The sequence below is a fragment of the Ixodes scapularis genome, unplaced genomic scaffold (genome assembly GCF_016920785.2).
Source record: "Ixodes scapularis isolate PalLabHiFi unplaced genomic scaffold, ASM1692078v2 PGA_scaffold1__304_contigs__length_218370807, whole genome shotgun sequence".
Lineage (NCBI taxonomy): Eukaryota > Metazoa > Arthropoda > Arachnida > Ixodida > Ixodidae > Ixodes > Ixodes scapularis.
In genome coordinates this window covers 117,169,308-117,182,104 of record NW_024609846.1, presented here as the reverse complement: position 1 = coordinate 117,182,104, position 12,797 = coordinate 117,169,308, and the positions used below count along the sequence as shown (strand labels likewise).

Here is a 12,797-nt window from a genome sequence, read left to right as displayed (position 1 = left end):
TGAGTAGAGACAAAGGCAGCTAGTTTCGGGTCTACCCACTAATCATTCCAACTAGAGCTCGGCATTTTGACGCCCCCGCGCGTTCTCCTCTGCTTCCCATGAGTTTCGTACGCCAGCGTGAAGTCCTTCAAAACGGAATAAGAACTATTTTAAATTATTGAATAGTTCAATTATTTAACCTGTAAAGTGATGAATGCAAATACAGTTTCCATGATTTTCTCAATACAGTTCGCACGTTTTTAGGCGTACTCTATCCTATCTGATCCGATTAGCCGCTACGTAGAAACATGGCGCCAGCGTGGTCACGTGAGCCTCGCGTTCCGGTCTCAACGCAGACGAAAGTTGTCCGTACCCCCGTTTCGAAAGGACACCCCGCCCGTAGCAGACGACCAGGGCGACCTCCAATACCACTTTTTTTCCCCTTCCCCGTCGCTCGCGTCTTTCATCGATCGCCAAGATGCCGGCAGTCTGTGAACCGTACAACGCAGTCACACCGCTTCTACTGGCGAATCCACTTACACGTGAGTATCTTAACTAACCTGATTGCTCGCGGCCTCTGTATAACCTGCCCGCGTCTCCGCTTGTTCTTTTGCCGAGGGCGTGAATGCTTTATAAAGCCCTAAAAATAGGCGAGGATTGCGTCCGCTCTTTCTGCGCGATGCTCTTTCGACGTAACGGTCCGTCCCTCGCAGGCTGTCGTGCACACCACTGGGTACACTTCAAGGCGATTTAATTTCTGCCGACTTCCAACTTTGATCGGTTGTCAACGGTGACGCAATGTTATTCCTATCCTCTCGGATCATTTGACTTCCTAGCTCTCGCGGATGCTATAATTGTCGCCGTTTCATAGGCAATTATTGCTCCCGTGATGCGCGAGAAATCGCAAGCGATGAAGCTTGCAATCTCCGTTCCCAGTCGGCTGTGATTTTGTGCTTGTCTCTCGGTGACGCGTCTACTTCATCGTTCGTAAGTTTTTTTGTTTTTTTTTTTCGTGTGTGTTCGTTAGTTTTTGCTGTCGTCGCCACCGAAGTAATCGTTCGTTGCCCATGGCAACTCTCACGCCAAAAACATCGCAGCATCGTGTGAATCAGAGCAGCGCTGCGAAGTAACGGCCCCAGAAAACCACGGGCTTCTCAGGAAAACAGATTAATGTGTCGTTTACGTGGTTTTGTCCTCCAGTGACGTTCATTATACGTAGCTTCGAGAAGTCATGAATATAAACGCGGATGTCCTGTTTTGCGTTTTAGGAGAAGATGAGACACTTTGTGAGTCCTTTCACTCTGTCTTTCCCATTAATTTACATCGTTGTAAACTTCCGTCAGCTCACCGTGACTCCAACTGCATATATATATATATATATATATATGTATACTTATGTTAACAATATTCTTTCAGCAGAAACGCTTCCCATTTGGGACAAAACTATATATATATATATATATATATATATATATATATATATATATATATATATATATATATATATATATATATATATATATATATATATATATATATATAATTTTGTCCCAAATGGGAAGCGTTTCTGCTGAAGGAATATTGCTAACATAAGTATCCACCCATTCCAGACTTCATTTAAAGAAACAGTACGTCGAGACAAAACCAGAGCGACAACGGGCATTCAGACAGTATAGTATTCCCGACTTTGGAACGCGAAACAATTACGGTAACCTTTTCTTCATAAGCCCTCGTAACTTTTCTTCACAAGCTCTCGTAACTTTCTTTAATGAAGCACTAAAAAATTCGCGCTCAACATTTGGCAGTTGGGTGCATATAATTAGTTTTTAAGATATAAAAACTACACGTTTTTGCGTATTTCTAAACACACTAAAAAGCTTGAGCTTTTATTAATAAATTCCTATATCCCCCCCCCCCCCCCCCCACCCCCCCTCTTTTGAAAGCTAGTTTCATTTTTTTTTATATTGTGTTTCAGATACCATCCTTTTGAAATAAGTGCACTAAATATGATAAATATGAACGAATACTGGGCGGTTTATACAGCGGGTGCATCCCAGCGATCATTCTCGCAGGGAATCGATCCCGTACGAGCAAATATAGATTAAAAAAAAATTCATGGCCAGATAAAAAAAAAAATTAATAGAAAAGCAGTTTGCACGGAAGATGTGAGCACGTGGTATTGCGTGCAGTACACTCTCCTGACAGCTACGTAAAGGGTTTCCGAGCATTTAATTGTGCCAGTACAGAATAGCCCGCTAGGACAAACGTCCAGGCTACCTACCCTCTCTGTCTCTCTGTCATCAAAATCAATCAATCAATCAATCATTGTCAGTCCGCAGTAAATCGTTAGCCGGTATAAGAACGCTGAAGAGCGAATCGCAAAGAAAGATACGTGAACGTGTAGTACGAAAAATAATAATGTTTTATTATGCTGGTGCTCACTACCGAGAATGCCATCAAACAGAAAGGTCAGTATTAGAACTCAGAAAACAAACGTTGGAAAAACAAAACTAAAACATACACAAGACATGCCTTGACATACTAAAAAGAAAAGACATAGGTTTACGCGTAAGTAGATTAGAGTCACGAAAACAGGTTAAACTATCAAAGTTATCTTGACGTACATCGTTGCGATCAGTTTGATTGCTTAAAACAGAGAGGGCATGCGGGACGGATGAAAACTTTAAACGCTCTGAGTGACCCGAGACGGGACATGAAAATGTATACACCGTAATAAATCAACTGATTTCACTTACCCGTAAACAACTTTGTGCAAAAAAAAAAAAGAAAAAAAAAACACTACAAGAAACAATGAATAGATTGCCTCTTCACAGATAACTCGGGCAATGAAAATCAGTGCAGTAACGTTTCATAACGAAAAAAAAAAAACTGTCATAAAACATTCTTATTATCAGACTTTTTTGTTTGTACAATTTGAATTGCAAGAATTTGTGATACGGTCGAAGAATTTCAAATGACGGAGTCAAATTCCAGTCATGATGGGACTAACGATTTTTATATGTAGAATAGACAGAAAGGTGTTGACATGTGGCCACACAGCCGTAAAACAACGCACAGTCTTCTAACGCTGCATTTACAGTTACAGAAACATGGTTGCTAAAAGAAAGTCTATGCAGACACCAAGATCCTTGGTAAAATATGCCCTAAGAAGCAAGACACCCCCCCCCCCCCCCCACTCCCCAGGTTATACGAAAACGATTAGAATTATAAATTTATAGTTTACTGGGGGTTAAGCGATGAGCAATTTATCATGCACAACTTCACAACACATTCAATGTCCGCTTCAAGGCGATAACAACCTACTTCAAGCCTAAAACTAGCTTAAATGGAAGCTGAAAAGTTTTTTTTTTTTTTTTTTAATTCGGGAAAAACTGTGAATGTTTGAATGTAGGCACCCTAAAAATCAAGTGTCCAAAATTTCCTCGAGATTTTATAAGCAGGAGTGACGCAATCGCCAATGAAAATTTGGTCGTAGCCCCGCCCACTGCGGCGCGCCGAGCGTAGGAGAGCACGAGAGCGGAGGGTAAAACTTGCAAAGATGCCGCCATCGGCGGAGTCACGTGACCTTTGCCCGCCACTAAGCTGCTCGGAGATGTCGACGATGGCGTCAAAACACCTTGGACAGGTAACAGGTGGCAGAGAGGCTAGCGCTCACGCCCTGCGCGAATCCCTGCACGTTTCTCCAAAAGAAAAGCAGTATACTTCAGCCAAATTCAAGCGCGGTAATCGAATTCACGGATACAAAACGCAACAGAAGTCTGCTCTAAACTCAGTTTTCTTGAAAAGCGCTTCAGCTCATTCATTTTAACGCCATCGGCAAACAAAAGAGGTTTTCTATTGGTTACGCAATGAACGAAGGATTGAGCACTAAGGCACTCCTGATTTTTAAGTAAATTCGTCAGGGTAACTACGAAGAACGCGAACGGAGTACCGACGACTACTTGATAGCTAGTAATGGGCTGATTCCGTGTAAGACAGGTTTGTATAACAGTAAGTAAAGACTAACACGGTTAAATGCTTTTGGCCTCTAACAGTAAATGGTGTCAACTTTCCCTTTAATAAATACATTAAAAGGATGTAACTAACCCATACCGGCGTTTCTTAACCTGCCAGTGAATATAAGATATATACGGTGCCTCTATAGTTACTGTTTGTTTCAGGTTGAAACATGTGTTCAGCCTTGTCCTTAGCCGCGAGCTCCTTTTGTACACACTACGGAGACGCAGCGGATTTTTTTTTTTTTTAGTGCACAGAACGTTATTTAACAAGGCCGTAGACTTTCCGGTATTAAACAGAAAACACCGATAAATATTTGTCGGTGTCGAAAATACAAACTTGATTAAAACCGAAAAACACCGATAAACAGCTGCTGGTGCAAAAACTGCAAAATTAGTTTGAATTTGAAAAAGAAAAACACAAATTTCCGCAAGTTTTTTTTTTTAGCTATAGATTGTTTTTGAACAAACCCTCCCTCCCCTCTCAGACATGAACTCTTAATTTTTTATTAGATTTCTTTTCGCTGGTAACGACAACATCCGCTGAGTTCTCTTATTAATAAACACCGGAAAAATCCATGCCACGAGTATAACAAATGAATGTGATAGAATGAATACCGTACAATAAATGCATCGAATGATGCATCATAAATACAACACTTTCCATTACATCAAGCATGTCTAAACAAATTGGCGATCAAGGAATGTCGGTTAATTCTGTTGTTTTCAAATTAACATAAGCTTCACAAAGACCCTGAATAGAATCTCTAAAGAATATCGAATGGTCAGTGACGCAGCTTGAATTCGAGTCGCACGTGTATGCTACAGCCTATGTTGTTGTTGCTACGTGTTTTTTTTTTTTTTTGTTTTGTTTTGTTACTGCTGAGTTTGTTGTTTTTATTGCTGCTGTTGTGTGTTTGTGTGTATGTTTATACAGTGTGAAGTTAGTCTGCCTGAACGGGCGAGTTGTCTTTCAGCTGTAGACGAGCAATTTAGTCAGTGCAGTACAACCGATAGACTGGGCTCTTTAACATGCACCACTTACGTAGTGATACACGACCGCACGCCGGTACTCGATGCTCATCCAGATCGAAACGGGCAGGGTGGGGATTGAATGCGGCTGTTGTTTTCACATATGTCGTGTAGTATTTGTTATTTTCTTAGATTCAGAGCACACACCCAACGAAGCGATTCACGTTGCATTTAAGGTATGTCTCTTGTTTCCGGTTCTTTTTTTTTTTGTACAACCATCTATTTAATAGAAGTTAACTTGGTTCTCGCTCGCGCATTAATAGCCAGCTTCTCTTTTTGACATTTTACTCTTATAATACCAATTTCTTCATACGCGATCGTTCACGTATATCAAAATGCACTTGGGTGAGCCCATTGCTGCAATTTATGGCGAAGGAAGAGGCTAAAAATATGTTTAAGGGCTGTTTATACTTCGACGTTGAGCGCAGTGAACTCAGCGTAGAGCAGAACGCGCGCCTTTCATTGGCCGGCAACCAGATACTTGATATCTGCGACCAATCAGTATCTGTGCGCGCTGCGCTACGCCACGCCCGTCGACGTTACGTTGGAGTATAAACGTACCTTAACATCGCGCCGTTCTAACGGACAAAAAAAAAAAAAAAGTTTAATATTTGACGTGCTTCAGCACATTAGGAATTGAAGGGCGCGTTGTTTTTATGATCGGATCTTCTCATGATGTCGTGTGCCGCGCGTTACTGTGGCGCTGCTGTCGGCTAGGCGCATGCGCAGATGGTTCACGCAAATCTGGTTTTTGCGCGCGCGCAGTGCCTACACCTGGGCGTGAGCAGCGGCCATGTTTTCTTACGCTATGTTACGTATACGGGAGCTTACGTCTGTTCACGACAAAAGAGTCACGAGGACACACATCTCTGCGTGTGAAACATGGCAACCTGCAGTTTAAGGAGCAACCCTGCACGCGACATTCGAAGCACGGATGTCTCGTAGATTCATTACGTATAACGTAAGGAAACGTAAGAAAACTCGCCTGTGCGGATGGCCTTTTAGTCTTTTAGTAGGCCCCGTGGCAATATGTCCTTCGATCTAGAACGGCAGTGCGTGGAAATAGGCCAGGAAGTGCATTAGTGGTTAATTGCGTAATGCGTAACGAAGCAGTGTAGATAAACAGGTATGACTCATGTACACGGCATGACGCACTGCTGATATGACGGTCTGTTTTTTTTTCCATCTGCCCTGGCTCTTCTACTGCGCACAAGGAGTGGTAGGGTAGAACGAGGGAACGGAGCGATTCCAGTGACGTCCTGCAAGCCTTTTGCGGATTGGGCAACCAGATTGCCGGAAAATCTATATTTTCGTTCTGGTTGTCGCACGTGCGTCGTTGATACGTCGTTTATTTGTTCGGTAGTCCTCCTGTTTCTCTGCAGCACACGAAGCCGTGTTCCTTTTGAATCGACTAATTTCTGTCGCAAAATCGTCCAACGAGGTGCAGTGCAATTTGACTGGGACGCAAAAAGCTGAGGCGAGAGCGACTGAAAGTGCCCCGCCGGACTATTCACTAAAGGTATAGTATTGACGACAGTTGAGTTTCGCACGTCGTGGAGTCCGTCACTAGACGGCAGAGATCCAAGCAAAAAAGATAATTACAAAAAAAAATGACCTGGACGCGTTTCAGCGTTATGACACAGCTGTATGCGGCGCGCAAGATCGTCTGCTTTTTGCACAGGGTTTGCGATGACGTCAAAACGCCGATTATTGATTGGCTCTGATTAGAAGGATAGTTGGTAAACCTCAATCCTAGCTGCCTTGACGTCTAGTCAATATCTTTTCGATCGGAGCCAATCAGAACGCATCGTTCTGACCTCTCGGCAACCCCTGCGCAAAAAGCAGACGAGCTTGCGCTTCGCACAGTCACTGCGCTTCACCGTGCTCTGCGCCAAAACGCAATTTCTTTTTTTTTTTTTTTTTTTGGGGGGGGGGGGGGGGGGGTTAACATATTAGTTATTTCAATACCAAGCTTCCTCCCTAGATGGAAGCGATTGACTCTCTCACCAAGTGCTTTGCGGGAAAGCAGACGCTCCAGACATCTTAGTGTACGCCAACGCTGAAAGAAAGCTATCTTTAACGATCTTTTATTTGTTTATCCGTGTATTTACGACTATGCGAGCCTCAACACTGAAACATTGCAGGCGGTACAAGTTACCAAACCAAAAAAGCAGAGAGTTGTCAGGTCACTGAATTATGTCAATGTGCAAGTCTAAATCGCTCTAAGCAAGACTCACGTGTTGTTTTAGCTATCAAATGACCTCCGATTACATTGTGATGATCTGTTTCCATAAAAAAAAAGAAAAAAATATCTATTCTAGAGTTGTTTTGTAGCAATTAGGTGTGAGGATAAGTGACTGTTCGTTATATTTTCATTTTGTTTCTGGCGCGGAGTGTATCATCTGTTTGTCGACCTCGGTTTTCTCACAAAGTGATTTAGATTTTACATTTTTTCATGTTTTATAAACCTTGCAGCTGCGTCTGCTGCACCTACGGGCATCTGTTTCACACTTGGGCAGCGAATGAAGTACAGATATTGAATTACTGTGATTTGTTTAACTTCCTAAAGTAACTCGTAATTTTAAATCACTGCGTTTGACTGAAAGCAGTAAATGTAATTTTATTAGTTTTTGGTGAAACTAATTAGAAAAGTTAGATTATAATTGCAACTAACTTTTCAATCATTTTTGAAGGCGTGCGCGTATCCAATGCCCAGCTTGTCCTCCTGCCATCACGTCCGCTTTTTGGACTCCCACGGCGACTAGGGAGAAGGAAGTGACTTCAACAACACAGCAAACGCAGATAGGATGTTGATTGGTGGTAGTCTCTGATGACAAATTTCCGCAGAAGAAAACAAAAAAAAAGTGAGCTTTGTTTTCTTCTGCGGAAATTCGTCATCAGCGACTCTCACCAATCAACATCGAATCTGCGTTTGCTGCGTTGTTGACATCACTTCCTTCTCCCTAGTCGCCGTGGGAGCCCCTGGTTTCCATCGAATTTCACTAATACTTCGAATTGCCGTGACACAAAAATAAAGAACCCTCTAACAGTCTCATGGGCTACATTTCCATGGATGCGACCCTAACGCATCGAATCGAGATTTGGCTATTTTGATTGGTAGCAGATGGGTAGAAGAGGAAGTATTAGGGCGAAAGGATGCGTGCGATTGGTCCCTGCTCGGTTCGATATATACGCTACGATCGCACTCACGTAAACGTGGCCCGTGACGCGAGAAATAAAAGTGTCTGTGGTACTTTAGAACTCCGCTTTCTATTGTAGGTTTATAAACTTATTGAAATGTGGTTTCTAGGTGACACAAAAACATCAAACGCTACGAACTAGAAACGCTGCATGATCAACACTCAGTGTAGCAAGAAACGGACAAATAAGCTACGTTACGTAAAAAATTATGTAAAAAAAATGTCGCTCAAGTCGAATATACCTCTAAAACCAGTGCTTTACTTTCTCAAAGCAGTTAATAAGTATAGTGAATTGCATTGTGTAGCAGTAACTCTAATTGTAATATTAGAGTTTATTAATTAGAATTGCAACTAAATCGTACTTCAAAAGTGATTTACCCGAGTGCGGCGTGTTTGTTCCCTCTGCGGTTTCTGAGCATTAAATGTACTTTGTTTATTGGTGATCATTCTTTTGCACTTCACGTCTCGTTCAGTCTATCTGATCTTTCTGTAATTACACTTGCTGTGCCCTGCTTGTAAGCGCAGTGCAGGTTGGCTCGTGATACGAGGCGTGTAACAAAAATCAATAAATAAGCAGTCTTAAATAAAAAGCTAAACCTAACCTCACGAGTAAAAGATGAACACAAACGAATATAGTGTAATGTTTGACCAGAGAAAGCATTACTTCGCGAAATACCTTCACGCATTCGCGTATTAAGCTTAACGGGTTTGTTTAAAGAGAGCCGTGAAAGCTACAGTGATTCGGTTTGTGCAGATGAGTTATACGGCCATCGTGGACATAGCGTAGGGGGCCAATCGTAATCATCAATCGGCTAATTCAACAAAATATGTTAATTAACGAACTAATTACTGAAAATAAACATAAGGTTCAAATTTGATACTTCCTGAGCGTCATCGAAAACTACTAAATCAGTAAAACTACTGATTTAGTATCATCAAAATCTACTAAATCAGTAGCCAAAGCTGGAGCAAGAATACCAGTGCGACTCTTATCATCCGTGTTTTTTGTGTTCATCCGTGTTTCGGCTCTTATCATCCGTGTCTTTTCGCCCCGGTCTTGTTCCTGCTGCACGACTGGCAATTTTAGCGCTCCACCGTGCTTACCCCGTGCTCCAACTCTTTCTAATATTGGCCGATTTAGTGGTTCTCGTTGACGCTCATCAAGTTTCTAGTTAGATCCACACATTTAATTTCAATAATTGAAATGTTTAATTAACATATTTTGTTGTGTTGGCAACGAAGTGTACCATTACCCGGACTTCTTGCGACAAGTTATGTTTAAATTTCAGCGGCACTACGATTTTTCGGTGGTACACGGAAAGATGAAGACATAAACGCAGCACTTGGAAAAACCATTTCAAGCATCATATTGGGCGTCTCTAACCAGAAGAAGCTTATGGTGCGGAATTATTAGTCGAAGGGAACAAAAGTTTGGAAAATTGGGAGAATATTAGAGAGATTGAACGGAGCGTAATATGAGCTTAACTAAAAATAAACTTCCCATGTTCCAAATTTGTATTTTCACATATAGATACGACGGGAAATATACGTCTTCGTGTGTCTCTAAAACAAAAAAAAAATTGCATTTGAAACAAGAAATGTATCCTTTTGGGCAGCGTGATATGAGAATTTCTCCAGTCGCTTTCAGAAATATTAAAAATTATTTCTCCGTGCACTTCTTTTTAACGTGCGCTTTGTCGAGGATTAGGAGCTTTCACTCTAAAAAAAATCCCGTGCTACTGCCTTCCCGTACAACACTCGAAGAGCCAATCACCTCAACTTACGGAGGCAGCTCAGCGAATGACGATGCCGAAACATTCGTTTAGACCGAAATACGCAGTCTGACTTGTGACATTAAGCAATACAAGCGTTATTGAGACTTGTTGTTGTTTTGTCCGTTTTTTTATTTTTCCGTGTCTCCGGTTTACGATGGAAGTTCTTCACCAGCTCGCCTGCGCTTTTACCCTTTCTACAAGCGTGACGTTTTGCATTGCTTAGTGTCACAACCCAGACTACGTGTTTTGGTCTAAACATATATTTCGGCATCGTCATTCGCTGAGCTGCTTCCGTAAGTTGCGGTGATTGGCTCTCCAAGTGTTGTACGGGAAAGTAGACACACAGGTTTTCTTTTAGAACTAAGCAAAGGGACGCTCAAGAATCTGCTGATCTGCAACACGGCCTGACTGTACTCGTTTTGACCTCAAGAACCATAGCAAAATAACGTCCGTCTCCTCGCGTAGCATTACTCATTTTCCCCTTCATATGTTAATTGAAGATATATCTAGGTACAGTTTAGATTCGATATATGTTATCTTACCAAGACATACACGTTTCAAACGCCAAAAGCATCGCTTCTTTCTCCGACAAGAAAATCTTGGAAGAACTACTTCGTGGCGCGGCGTATTAACAATGCGCAAAACTTACTTTTTATCTTCACGTGACAACGAGCGTAGGGGTATGGTGCATTGAGCGCGTCTTCGACTGGTCTGTTTAGCGTCCTATGCTGCCCATACATCAAAAGTAATCCCAAAGTGGTAACAAATGACGTCACAGAAGCCGGAGTGTCATGCTGTTGCATGTCGCGATCCTGGCGGTTGGTCGTAGAAATGCTGGCAAAAAAGGCTGCGAGTAGCACAATCGAACGCGAGTATCGCTGTCGTCACGGCGTCCCACCTTCTGGCTGCCGAAGCTTCCGTGGACTGCCACACTGGAGAGCGACCTGCAGCAGAACAAACATCTGCCACATACACCAGAGCCGTTGGGACGCCGCCAGGATCGCGACCGGCGACAGTATGACCCTTCTATGACGTCATCAGGAGGAAATTGAGGGGCCACTCTTTGGGACGCGGTAAACACACCAGACGGAGACGCGTTCAAGGCACCATAATAGGGGGTATTCACTGAACACCATATTTGAGGGATATGTTTAGAGCGCATGCTTAGTGCGAGCTCACAGTACTAGGCTGCTAAGACCGGTAATTTGAATGGTGGGGAATGCACGTTGTAAAAAAACTGGAAGCTCGCCGTCAGACTCAGGAAACGCTCAGCAATTGCGCACACGGCTATGGTCACCAGTCAATACTCTCTCTGGTCAGGCGCGCTCGCCTCTCTGACGGTTTCGTTCAGAGATCATCTGTCCCGCGACTCCCACCTCCCCTCCCCTCCCCCCCCCCCCCCCCCCCCCCAGCGCGAGCCTGAAAAACTTGAACATGATTGTAAACCTGAGACTGGGGCAGAAAAGAGAACAAAAAGAGGAGGGCAACGTCTCAATTGAGACGTTGCCCCCTCTTTTTCCAGCTTCTGTTGTGTTCTCTTTTCTGCCCCAGTTTCAGGTTTACAATCATGTTCAATTTACACCAGCTCGCCTGCACTCTGACTATTTTTTTCTGAAAAACTTCCCTGTTAAAATTAAGTGAGATTGCATCCCTCTTAAATAAGAGGGGCGGGAGCTCTTCCAAGGTCACCCTCGCTTTTCCACGGGGACACACCCCCTTAAGTTTAGAAGGATGCTGGAGGAACATTTTTCTTGAAATATAGCCCTTAGGTATACAAGGAAATTTTTTTTAATATAACCCTTAAGTATGCAAAGGATTAGGCTCCCATGAAAAAAAAAAAAAAAGCTGTGCCTTTTTTTAATTACCAGTTACCCGACAAATTGCAGAAAAAAATTATTATACGAAATACAAAGTCAAGCGTAGCTTACGACGAAATAATTACTTCACGGTCTTTGTTTTGTTTTGCCAAATATTAATTTTTTGTGTTTCAGTTTCGGACAACGGTTTGCTTCTCCAATCTCTCAGTCGCAAAGGCAACCGGGAATTTGTAGTCTCTCATAAGAAGTGCCTGAACCAGATTGAGTGCTTGCGCGTATGCTGCTGGGTAAGAAATAACTCTAACGTAGTAGGCACAAAGGCACAAGATGAGAGCGTCTTCGAGTGCGATCTCTCAGGTCAACATAACAGTCTGGTATCCACAGTATAATCCCTTGTGGGGTCCAAAAATTATTTTAGGGCATGGTAGGACGGCATCTGAACCCCGTGTTTTTTTAAATAAATACAAATAAAAAAAATTCGAAAACAGAGGTTCAGCATTTACAATTTTTTTTATTATTTTTGACAGTCCACTTATTTTTTAATTACTTGAAAAATTATTTAGTCTCCTGCACGCCGTGGATATGAGGCAGCTTGTTGCCAGCTTTTTGTTATGCACGGAGGTTGCTGTATATGTCGTAAAACGTCGCACAGTCTGTGCCGTTGAAAATACTTTTGGTTGAATTCAGCTTTGCCGTCATTTATTCGATAGTCGATTGAAGCGAAACTCTGCTCCAACCTTGAGCTGTAGAGTTATTTAATATTAAATAAATCAAATGGATCGTGATATTATTGGGCAGATCCTTACCCTTTTATGCAGAGATAGTTCGGAAGTCTTTCCGCTGGAGTGAACCTCTAAGGTTCCCACTAAGAGTACTGCTACTCTTTTAATATCGACTGTCCCTGAGTCGTCTCCCATGGGTTCAAGTTTTTGAAACAAAATTCAACTTGAGGAAGAACTGCAACATGAAATCTATGAA

At 42.4% G+C, this 12,797-nt stretch overlaps 1 protein-coding gene across 1 annotated transcript in view; it reads left to right on the top strand.

Annotated features, from left to right (window-relative positions):
* Positions 1–356: 356 nt before the first annotated feature.
* Positions 357–12,797, top strand: part of LOC8028341 (solute carrier family 35 member G1) — a 101,094-nt gene continuing 88,653 nt past the window's right edge. The window contains exon 1 of the mRNA XM_042290897.1: positions 357–521. The gene's annotated coding sequence lies outside the window, so the exon portion shown is untranslated. The remainder of the gene's footprint in view (positions 522–12,797) is intronic.